The 12,190-nt window shown below is 45.0% G+C and overlaps 1 long non-coding RNA gene across 1 annotated transcript in view; it reads right to left on the reverse strand.

Moving 5' to 3' along the window:
• LOC121134342 overlaps positions 1–7,764 on the reverse strand; it is a 55,488-nt gene extending 47,724 nt beyond the window's left edge. The window contains exon 1 of the long non-coding RNA XR_005871431.1: positions 6,860–7,764. This is a non-coding gene — a long non-coding RNA (uncharacterized LOC121134342). The remainder of the gene's footprint in view (positions 1–6,859) is intronic.
• Positions 7,765–12,190: the final 4,426 nt, after the last annotated feature.

The following is a 12,190-nucleotide window of genomic DNA, read 5'->3' on the forward strand; positions in this document are numbered from 1 at the left end:
ACTCATGCAGCCCTAATTGGCCTCAACTTGCTGCATAGCTGCAGATGACCTTGAACTGATCTAGTTGGCTCTACTCCCAAGGCCGGAAAAACACCCTTGAGGCCCACTTCCAAGTTCAAAGCAAGCCTTCCCTCCCTCTTTCCTCCCTCCGTCCCCTTCTACCTCTCCTCCTCTTCCTAGGATTTTGCTCCGAACCCCAGGCAGACATTTAATTCCTGATCCTCCATTCAGCTCTCACTGATGATGTAGTCTGATCCGTGGATTGTTTTTTCTCTTAGGGTTGGTTATTTCACTATTTGAAAGTCCCGGGATGGTTTCTGGTTTCCTGTAACTGTTTTGTTGTTTGATATTTCATAATTAGATTTGCAAACCATCTGGAATAGATTGTTTGTTCAGGTGGTGGTCAAATTGCAATCGTCCCTGTCCAGATGACTCTACAGAAGCTGTCCCTTCTTCACCGCATTGCACGTCGAATCAGTCAGAGGTCTGGTGTCCCAGCTCTGTTCCGTTAGTCAATTTGTTTACTTTGTACCCACCCTACACTGACGTGATGGCCAGGCCTTCCTAGTTCAGGGTCTGTAGATAACACTGTCCCCGCCCCTGACAGTTTTCCTTGCTTTTTCCCATTACTTGGGTTTGAAATTCAGGAACTCTAGCATGCTATGAAAACAGTCTACCACGAAACACACCCACACCCTACGTTTCTTCTTTTTGATCTTAATGCCCTGTCTCTGTCTCTCTGTCTCTCTCTGTCTCTCTCTTCTCTCTGTCTCTGTCTCTCTCTCTCTCTCTGTGTGTGTGTGTGTGTGTGTGTGTGTGTGTGTGTGTGTGTGTGTGTGTGTACCTACTGGCCAGGACTTCCCTTATGTTACTACTGAAAGGAAAAGATAAAACTAAGTGACTTTTATTTTGCCCCTGATGTTAAAAGGAAGGATTTTTGTCTTGTTTTGCCACTGAGTATGATACTTTACTGTAGATTTTTTATGAGCACTGATGCATATTTTTTTTATTACTAGATGTTTGTTTACTAGGCATGGTTACTAGACATTTACTAGACATAGTAAATTTGTTTGCCAGACATTGGTATGTCAAACAACTTCTCTACACTGTAGGTTTTTTTTTTTTAAACCACATCCTATCAGATTGAGGAAGTTTCCAAATTGTTATCATGAGTGAATGTTGCCAAACTTTATCAAATGCGTTTCCACAGCGATTAAGGCGGTCAGTTTTGCTTCTCTGTTTATTCTGTGAGTGTGCTGAACCACACTGCTTGTCTTTCTAAAACTTAACACTTCTTGTGTCCTTGGTGATGGGGTTTACTCTGTGTCCCTGGGTTTGGCTTCCTCCCCTCTGGCTGTACTTCCTTGTTCTAAAATCCTCCTGGGCTGCCTGCATAGAGGTTGTCAGGTTTTAGGCTGGGAAATGTTTCCTCTCCTTTTCTGGAAGAGTCTGTGAGAGACTGCTGTTGTTTTCCTGGCTCTGTGTTTGCAAGGATTCGTGGAGGACACTTTTCCCCATGAATTCTTTGTTTTGCCCTTCCCGGATCTCGGCACTGTTTTAATTGGCAGTGCTTATTTATGAGCTCAGTTGAGTAACTTTTTGCATTTTGAAAGGGCCATTTGAAGGACTTTTCCGTGGACAAGTGAGTCATGGCCTCTGTAATATTTCTAATGGATGAATGAGTCATGTCCCAGTGAGCATTTCTAATGGATCTTGGCCTTTAGTTATAAATATTTAAATATTAAAGAAATGGGCCCCATATCATATTATATATTGAAATCTTTTCTCTAAGTTTTCCACTAGTTATTTCAGATATTTTCATATTATCTTTTAAATTTAATTAATTTTTTTCAGACAGAGTATCTTTATGTAGCCCTGAATGGTCTGGAACGCCCTACATAAACCAGTCTGACCTCACAGAGATCCTCCTGCCTCTGCCTCCTGAGTGCTGGGATTAAGTTGCGTGTCTCCTAAATTAAAATTTTAATTTTTATGTTTAAATTGATCAGTTTTCTTACTAGATATGCAGTTATTTTATTCAAGATGTAAAAAGTGATATTTTTTATGAGATAAGATCCCATTGTGACCTCCAACAAACAGAGCTCTGCCTGCCCTTGTCCCTGACCACTGAGATTAAAGGTGCTCACCAGGCTCAATAAGGGTTTCATTTTTCTATTTGTTTTATTTGTGGTTTCACTTTTAAAATAAGTCTTCTGTTTTGTTAGCATATATTACTGTTATGAAATAAAGGGTTTATTTTGGTTTTTCCATTTTTCCTTTACATTTTATTGTTGGGGGATGGAGGCATTTGTGTGAAATGATGCATATATGGGGTCACAAGACAACTTGTGGGACTCAGTTATCTCCTTCAACCCTATGAGTTCTGGGGATTGAACTCGGGTTATCAGCCTTGGTTATCGTCTGAGCTGTCTCAATGGCCCCAATTTTTGAAATAACTTTCTTCTCTGTACTAAGCACATTCACTAGGCCCCTTGTTGTCCTCCAGATTATATAAGCACTAAGACTGCTGACGTCACTCTCAGAAGAGGCTCAGACCAAACCTGCTTGGCAGAAGAAACAAATACAAGCATCCTGGAAGAAGCAGAGACCAGTGTCACAGTCTAGAGCAGTGGTCCTCACCCTTCCTAACACTGTTTAATACTTTCTTTCTTTCTTTTTTTTTTTTTTTTTTTTTTTTGGTTTTTCGAGACAGGGTTTCTCTGTGGCTTTGGAGGCTGTCCTGGAACTCACTTTGTAGACCAGGCTGGCCTCGAACTCACAGAGATCTGCCTGCCTCTGCCTCCCGAGTGCTGGGAGTAAAGGCGTGTGCCACCAACGCCCGGCTCTGTTTAATACTTTCTAACACATGTTCCTCATGTGGCGGTGCTCCCCCAACTGTAACATTATTTTCATAGCTACTTCATGACTGGAACTTTCCTCCTGTTATGAATTGTACCATAAATAGCTGTGTTTTCCCATGGTCTCTGAAAAGGTCATTCCAGTCCCCCAAAGGAGTCATGACCCACAGGCTGCGAACCGCTGGCCTAGAAGAAACCAGAACCACCAGGCTGCCTAAAAGAAGCTCAGGCCAACTGAGCCACCAGACTGTTGAGCTGCCTGCAGGGTGTGAAGTGTGCTCTGGGTTCCCAGCTTTTGTGAGCTCTCACGCATACTGGGGTGGACTTCGGTGATGCCTCTGTCTTCAGAGTCCTTTCTGCTCCTGTCAGTAACCCCTCACCCGTATTCCTGTCAGTAAGCCCAGTAAAACTGACTGGTTCATCAAGTTGCACTTTGGTAGTAGGATTCGTACTTTGGTCTGTCCTCAGCTCCCTATCTGCGGTGAGTAGACACTTATTCTCTTCTCTCCAGGAATAGTGTCTCAGAACAGATGGCTCATTGGTGAGCAGTGAGTTTACTGGGATCACCTGCAAGTGTGTCTGTTCTGCTCTGCTTCTATTCTGGGTCACCCTTGGGTTATTAACACTCCAGTAAGCTCATCTGGTGAAGCTGAGAGCATTCTGATTCCTTTCATTAGAATTCTATGAACTGAGGCCAGGCACTGTGGGTAAACACCTTTAATCCCTGTACTCAGGTGACAGAAGCAACCACATCTCTGTGAGTTCAAGACCAGCCTAGTCTATATATAGTTCCAGGCCAGTAGGGCTACATAGACAGACCCTGACTCAAAAAAAAAATCTATAAATTGAGTAGGTAAAGTGATAGGCCTAGCCCATGGTCAGTACCCAACAAAAAGTGTTATGTTTAAGATACATATTCATTGGTCAGAGAGAGCACTTGCTGCTCCTTCAGAATATTGAAGTTTCTAATGTCCACACTGGGTAGCTCACAACCCAGGAACTACCTGTAACTCAAGCTTCAGGGGATTTTGGAACCCTATTCTGGACTCGTTGGGAACTTGTACTCACATACACAAAACTACACACACACATCACATCACATTAAAACAAATAGAAAAGATACATACATTGTGTGTGTGTGTGTGTGTGTGTGTGTGTGTGTGTGTGTTATGAGGGAACCTCCATCCATTCCATTCGCGTTGTGTGATATTTTGGTTTTTGTTTGATTTTTTTGAGACGGGGTTTCTCTGTATTGTTTTGGAGATTGTGCTGGAACTCGCTCTGTAGACTAGCCTGGCCTGGAACTCAGAGATCCGCTTGCATCTGCCTCCCGAGTGCTGTGTTTGAACAAATAAAGCTTGCCTGGAGATCAGAGGGTGGAGCTAGCCACTAGTTAACTTTAGAGGTCTGAAGGTCTGTACAGACAGGAGATAGGAAGTGATAAGGCTGGGTGGAGACAGGAAGTGATAAGGAGTGGGTGGAGACAGGTTCTGGACCCTTTTGGTCAGAGAATTCAGAAAGTCCACGGTGGCTGCTGCTCTGCCTCTCTGATCTTTTCAACTTTTACCCCGATATCTGAACTCTGGGTATTGATAAGATTAATCTTTATTGATAAGATTAATAGGATCCTGCTTCACATTTTTCTTTTATTTTGTGTTTTAAAATATTATTTTGAAACAAGATCACTCTCTCTAGCCAGGATGTCCTAGAGCTTGCTGTATAGCCCAGGCTTGCTTCAAACGCAATCATCCTGTCTCATCCTCCCAAATGATTTTGTTTGGTTTTGGTTTTGTGGATGGATGGGGTAGGGGAGGCAGGAGAGATGGCTTAGTGTTTAAGGGCACTGACTGTTCTTGCAGAGGACTGGGTTTTGGTTCCCAGCACCCATGTGAAAACTCACTGCAGCCTGTAACTCCAGTCCCTGGGGATTCAATGCCTCCTTTCTGGTTTCCTTGGGCATTGCATGCTCGTGGTGCATGGGCATATATGCAAAACATCCATGCACATGAAATAAAAAGAAAAGAAAGGATTACTGTGGGAGTGCTGGAGAGACGTCTCAGTGGCTAAAAGTACCTACTGGCCTTGTAGAAGATTGGGGCTTGGTTCCCAGGACTTACATGGTGGTTTACAACTGCCTGTAACTCTAGTTCCAGAAGATTCAAAACCCTCTTCTGGCCTCCATGGGCCCCTGCATGCTTGTGGTGCACATGCACACATGCAGAAGCACACACACACACACACACACACACACACACACACACACACACACACACACACACACACACAGATGCATGGCCAGCAAGATGACTCTATTGGTACAACCCCTTGTCCCACAAGATGGCAGGAGAGAACTGACTCCCAAGGGCTGTCCTCTGACCTCTACCTGAGTACAGTGGCACCTGCCTCACCTCCACGCACACAAAAGAATGATGCCAAACGCCATGGAGTGTCAAATGCCTCTGCATCCTCTAGAGATGCCCTGCATGTTTCTTTTCTAGTGAAAGATCAAAGGTAAAAGTCATGTACATAGCTATACTGAGAAATCTTTCTCGAAGTATGAGAGCCAGCGCCACCAAAGCAGGTGGGACATGCTTTTTTTTTTTTTTTAAGATTTATTTATTGCCGGGCAGTGGTGGTGCATGTCTTTAATCCCAGCACTCGGGAGGCAGAGGCAGGCGGATCGCTGTGAGTTTGAGGCCAGGCTGGACCGACAGCCTCCAAAACAATACGGAGAAACCCTGTCTCATAAAACCAAAAAAAAAAAAAAAGTTTTCAGCAAGAAAGAAATGTCTAGTTGATTACTCTTGCTAGTGTTCTGTCTGCGTGTATGCTGCAGGCCAGAAGAGGGCGCCAGATCTCATGACAGATGGTGTGGTTGCTGGGACTTGAACTCAGGTCCTCTGGAAGAACAACCAGTGCTCTTAACCACTGAGCCATCTCTCCAGCCCCAACATGCTATTCTTTTGAGTATATGGCTGGATTCTCTTTGCCCGGGTTTTATTTAAGAGTTTGCATTGTACTGAAACCCATTTGTCTGGGCTTTTCTTTGCTAGGTTTGGAATTGACACTGGCTTTATGAAGTTAAATGTGGACATTTTCCTCCTTGCTTTACACTGTGGGACTTAACTCATAAAAGAATTTCCTGGACCTAATAGTAGGACACACTTACTTTTCAAAGGGGGATTAACATGGGTTTGGTTCAGGCAAGGCTCCCGATTTCTTTGAGAGTCATTGTCCTAGAGTTTCTATTGCTTTAATGAGGTTCCCTCTTTTCAGATGACTCTAGTGTGTGTCAACTTGACATAAACTAGCCAGGATGAGCTGGATGTTACGTCACATAACTTTAATCCCGGAACTTGGGGGGGGGTAGAGGCAGGCAGGTCTCTGAGTTCAAGACCAGCCTGGTCTACAAAGTGAGTTCTGGGACAGCTAGGGCTACACAGAGAAATCCTGTCTCAAAACAACAATAACAACAACAAAAAACCAACAACAACAACGACAAAAAAACTAGCCTTGACACAACCTATCATTGTTACACTATAGCCTTTCCTTGTTCATCCCCAAGATCACCAATAAACACCAACGTCACAATATAAAACATTTGCAAACTCTCAAAGTCCCACGGTCTTTACAAATTTAAACACTTTAAAAATTCAGTCTCCTTAAAAATCGATATCTTGCCAGGCGCTGGTGGCGCACACTTTTAATCTCAGCACTCGGGAGGCAGAGGCAGGTGGATTTCTATGGGTTCGAGGCCAGCCTGGTCTACAGAGTGAGTTCCAGGACAGGCTCCAAAAACAACAGAGAAACCCTGTCTCGAAAAAAAAAATCCAAATCTCTTCTAAAACTCAGTATTTGAACTGTGGACCTCTGTAAAATAAAAAATAAGTTCAATACGTTCTTCAAGAGGGAAGAACCAGGGCGCATAACAATCTGAACAAAACAAACAAAACTACGAAAGGGAAAATAACTCAGCGTCCAGTTATCTGCGATTCACTCACTGTTTTGTGTGCCCCTTCAGAGAGTTCCTCCTCGTCTCTGGCTCTGCTCTCTGCAGCACACAGCTCGTCTTCTAGGCTCCACATCCGCTGCTGTTCCTGGTGGTCATTGCATGGTGCTGGCATCTTCAAAATGCTAGGGTCCCTTTCACCAACAGGTTCCCTTCAGGGACTCCAGCCCTGCCACACAGTGCCAAGCCTCAGCTGCTCTCCATGACCCCTTCGTGCCTTCAAATCTAGCACCACCTGGGTGACTCTTACACTACCAAGTTCAGCTGCCGGCACCAGGTACAACCTTGGCCGCCTCTGAAACACAACTTCGTATGCTGACTCTTAGGAAATACTTCCCAGGAAGATTTCATCTCAGTGATGCTGGTCTCTTGTTAATCACAGCTGCTTCTTCAGCCCCAGCTGGCCAGCATCCACTGTCCCAGAAAAGCAAAAGTTTCACTTCAGTAGTGCTAGTCTCTTGTTAATCATCAGCTCCAGCTGGCCAGTACCAGATTCTTAGCTCAAATGGCCCCATAGTCTTCGCTTCCCTCTGGAACTTCACAAGCCGGGTCTCCATCGTCCACACTGCTCTCAGCATTCTTATCTTCCAGGTTCCTACAGAACATCCCACTGAGCTCTCGACACTTAATGGCTTTTCTAGCTCGAAATTCCAAAGTCCTTCCACGGTCCTCCCATAAACAACAGGGTCAGGTCTGTGAGATCAATACTCCACTATCCTGGCCCCAATTTATCTTAGTTAGAATAACTACTGCTGTGATTAAACGCCATGAAAGGCTTTGTTCGGCTTTCACTACCACATTGCAGTCCATCACTGATGGAAGCCAGGACAGGAACTCAAGCAGGGCAGGAACCAGGAAGCAGGAGCTGAGGCAGAGGCCACGAAGGACTGCTACCTCCCGCCTTGCTTCCTCTGGTTTGCTCAGCCTGCTTTCTTATAGCACCCAGGACCACCAGCCCAGGGATGACCCCATCCACAATGTCAACCACTAATTAAGAAAATACCTTACAGCTGGATCTTATGGAGGCCTTTTCTCAGTTGAGATAACTCTAACTTGTGTCTGTTGTGCCCAACTGGCAAAGTCCCCAGAGACCACGAGGAAGACAGACCCACCAAACTGCAAAAGCAAGGTTTTATTGATTGTTCATCCACCCATGACAGGGACTCCAGTCTAGCAAGCTGACACAGCAGCCTCCAGCGGGAGTGAAGTCCCTGTCTACTGCTAGGTTTTAAAGACAAAAGTTTACATCAGTAGGTATGGGTTGGTTTCCGATTGGTTGACACTTGGGAACAATTAGGAGAATTTTTCAAAGTCATGTTTTGGCAGAAATATCTGTGTACCAATTATTCTCGTTGGCCAGTGCTGAGAGGGAACATTCTGTGGTTTCTATGGCTTTGTCTTGTCACTTGCATGTGGCCTGTTGTTCATAGATACCAATAGTTTTCAGAACTGTATCCTGGAGACTACAGGGGAGATTTTGGTCCCTGTAAGCATTTCAGGCGGATCAGGATGGGTCAGGTATTCTGTAGCCGGCCATGGCTTCTAAAGCAGGGGGCTGAGTGAGGGTCTGGCCCCTTTACTTTTAAATTATTAGAAGTGAAGCCTTTGAGTTTAGTTTACCCCTTTCAGTGTCAAGTTGACATAAAATTAGCCAGGACAGCCACTAATATGTTTAGATCTTTGCTCTTTTTTTTTCTGAGACAGGTTTTTCTGTGGCTTTGGAGGCTGTCCTGGAACTAGCTCTTGTAGACCAGGGTGGTCTCGAACTCACAGAGATTCACCTGCCTCTGCCTCCCGAGTGCTGGGATTAAGGCATGTGCCACCAATACCCAGCCTAGATCTTTGCTCTTAATGTCACACTCATTAGTTATTCACATTTGACATAGCAAATAAAAATATAAGATGCCAAATAAGCCTAAATTTCAGGTAAATACCATTGTATTTAGTCTGAATGTGTCCCAATACTGAAACCTTATTCATTTTTCCTAGAAAGCATTTATTGTCAAAATACTTGCCTTTTTAATAAGAATGAATAATATTTTATAGTATTTTAACATCTTCTATATCTATATTTGCAGTTAGTTCTCCATCCTAATGTATTATTTTGTGCATTTATACTTCCTTCAATTCATTCAGTAGCTAGTTTATCTATTACATGTAAATATATGTTAGATTATATTCTATATTATGTTCATTCTATGTTCACTTTTTCCAAAGCCCTAGAGGTTTGGTGTTTTTATTATTATTATTTATTTATTTATTTATTTTATTACTTATCTGTATGTATGCCACCCTGGTGGAGGCTGTTTTAGAGGTAGCCAGACCTAACACTGTCTGTGGCTCAGGAGTCAGGAAGCTCTTGAGAAAACTATGTTGTGATACACAACAGCACTTACTTAAAGGCAGGATCTACACGACAGTGGGCCAAGGCAGGTGAAGTGAGCCACTCACCTACACCGTTATAGACAGGCTACTTCATGCTGTGACTGGAAGCCCCGGCCAGTGGATCCTCCTCTTCTAAGGCATGAAGCACTGCTCGAAACGGCTGTTCTAACGAGAAAGCCTAGGTTAGCTCCCTCAGCGCTAGGAGCAAAAGCCCAGAGCTGCCTTTTACATTGCTGCTTGCTGGAAAAGCCAAGCTCGTGCCAACAGAGCCCACGGTCTGAGATGGGCTGCTGAGTGTTTGCTTTTGCAGAGGCAATCTCGCAGTTGGAGTATCTCAGTTTTGTGCAGCCCCCCTTCCATTTCTAAGTGTTTGTTTGCTGTGGTTCTAGAGAACACAAGACCTCGTACACACCAGGCAAACACTCTACCATTGAGCCACCGCCCCAAAGTCATCTGACTTCCTTCCTGAGGAGAGGACTCAGTGGGCATGGGCATCGAACTGGATGAAGAATGAAAGCCATCAACAGCCCAGGAGTCATGCAAAAGCCTTAATGCCCCTCCCCACAGAGAAGATGTGTGCCTTATTTCACAGCATGTCTGCATTTGGACAGGTTTCACTGACTGGAATATACCTGGGGACTGGGTAGGCAGTAGGGTGCTTTCTACCCATCCCTTGTGTAGAGGTGTGCAAGCATCCTCTAGTGTCCTGTAAGAGAGTACAATCTGTATCAGCTGGCACACTGTCATGGGTACGAGGGAACCAAACACCATCAGCAGGGAGTGTCTACCAGCCATCAGCAGGGAGTGTCTACTGGCTATCAGCAGGGAGTGTCTACTGGCCATCAGCAGGAAGTGTCTACCCGTCTTCTTCCCACTTGAGGGTGAACTGGTCTTGTGGGTCCAGTTTCACACGGGTGCTGAATCAACGTTACCATAGAACAAACAGCGGGTGTTGAGCTCAGGGAGCCATGACACAGACACCCCCGGAAGTAGGTACTGTTAGGCACGGTGTCACAGATAAGAAACATCGCCATATTTGACTCCCTATAACTTATGTTCATTTTCCAAGTTCTTCCATCTGACTTTTTCTTGTTGACCAAATAGAGCCATGGAAGTTTCCATGAGCAGATTGCAAAACCACCCCCTTTTCTAAATCTGTTTCCTCCAAACTCAGCGTGCCCACCCGGCAGCTCTATCTGCCCTCTATCACGTGATACTCTTCCTTTGGCATGCCTCTCATGTGCCCTAGATGGGCCAATCCACAAAGGGACAATTTCCCTGGGTCAGGAAGGCATTGCACAGGCAAATGAAAGGCTTAAGGGCACCGTGTTATCAACACCATTTCCCACCACAGAAATAACTCCTCCCTCTCTGTCCCACGGTCTACGTATCCAGGTGGTCTGGTGCTTAAAGGGAAGCGGTTTAAATGATTCTGCAAACTCAATTCCACACCGCTGAAGTCCTACACAATTCCCTGTGTGCCCTTACTTTGCCCTGTAATAAGCAGGGAGGGGACAGGAAAAGCTCACGGCATGCGGGTCCCCGTCATTTTTTTTTTTTTTTTTTTTTTTTTTGGTTTTTCGAGACAGGGTTTCTCTGTATTGTTTTGGAGGCTGTCCTGGAACTCGCTCTGTAGACCAGGTGGCCTCGAACTCACAGAGATCCGCCAGCCTCCACCTTCCGAATGCTGGGATTAAAGGTGTGTGCCACCACCGCTCGGCTCACCGTCATCTTCTAATACGCTAGTCTCAGGCTCCCTGTACTCCCTCAGCTCCTTCCGTACCACTCTGGTCATGAGCTGACACCCCTTTCTTCCTGTCTTTCTATCTCGAGACACAAAGTGATAAGCTAAGGGTTTTAATTTAGCGACTCCATTTTTTACTTTCTCAGCTCTAACTCACCAGATTAGAGCCTAGGGCAGAAAGAAGAGAAACAAGTTGAACTCATCTACAGGCAGCTAGGCACCGATGGCCAGTTAAACCATTCCCACAATGCAATCTATTGGGGGGTTTTATTGACAGAATTTTTTCCTCATCTGTGTGTGTGTGTGTGTGTGTGTGTGGCTTGCATGCACGTGTTTGTCCATGCAAGGCACATGTGTGTAGGTGTGCCTGTACATGGGTGTATATGCTTGTGGAAGACCAAGTTTAATGTCAAGAGTCTTGTCCAGTTGCTCTTCACCCTATTCATTTAAGGCGGGGCCTCTCAGCTGAATGCAGAACTTTGCTGGTGCTAGACAGGCTAGCTAGGCAGCTCGATCCAGGGATCCCCTGTTTCTGCCTTCCAAGTGCCGGGCCACCACCCCAACTCAGCATGTGTATAGGTTCTGGGGATCCAAACCCCCATCCTCACAGTTGTGTGGCAGACATTTTAACCTCTGAGTCATCTCATCAGCCTGGGAATGTGCTGTTAATGATAAAAAGGGGCTTATGAGATAACTCAGGAGTTAAGGGCACTTGCTGCCAAGCCTACCCAGTTCAGTCCCGGGAGCTGATGTGGTAAAAGGAGTGAACCCACTTGGGTAGCTTGTCCTGCGTGCGGCACAGCGCAGGCATGCACACCACACCCCCCCTACAGAAAATGAATGTAAAAAATTTAAATAGTATATTCTTTTCAGAGTCAATATAGAGAACCACTGAAACAGATTTCAAGCGACATGTCCTTCGGTCCCCTGGGTCCACTGAGTGATACGGTGAATCAGAGGAAGGCTTTGATAGATGCTTATTAGTCATGCGCTTTATGCAGTGTCAGGTGTAGGAAAGAGCTAAGATGTAATCACCCTGTCTGTCTTGCTCAAAGCCCATGAGGAGGTCCAAGGCCAGAGTCTTTGTTCCTTTTGAAGTTCAGTCTACTTCTTTTTGTCCAATGTTATTTCCAATCATTTTGCTCTTTGGGTATATTTCCTGTTGGATGTTTAAGACCAAGGCATAGTAAAAAA

Source organism: Mesocricetus auratus, unplaced genomic scaffold (assembly GCF_017639785.1).
Source record: "Mesocricetus auratus isolate SY011 unplaced genomic scaffold, BCM_Maur_2.0 Super-Scaffold_100027, whole genome shotgun sequence".
NCBI lineage: Eukaryota > Metazoa > Chordata > Mammalia > Rodentia > Cricetidae > Mesocricetus > Mesocricetus auratus.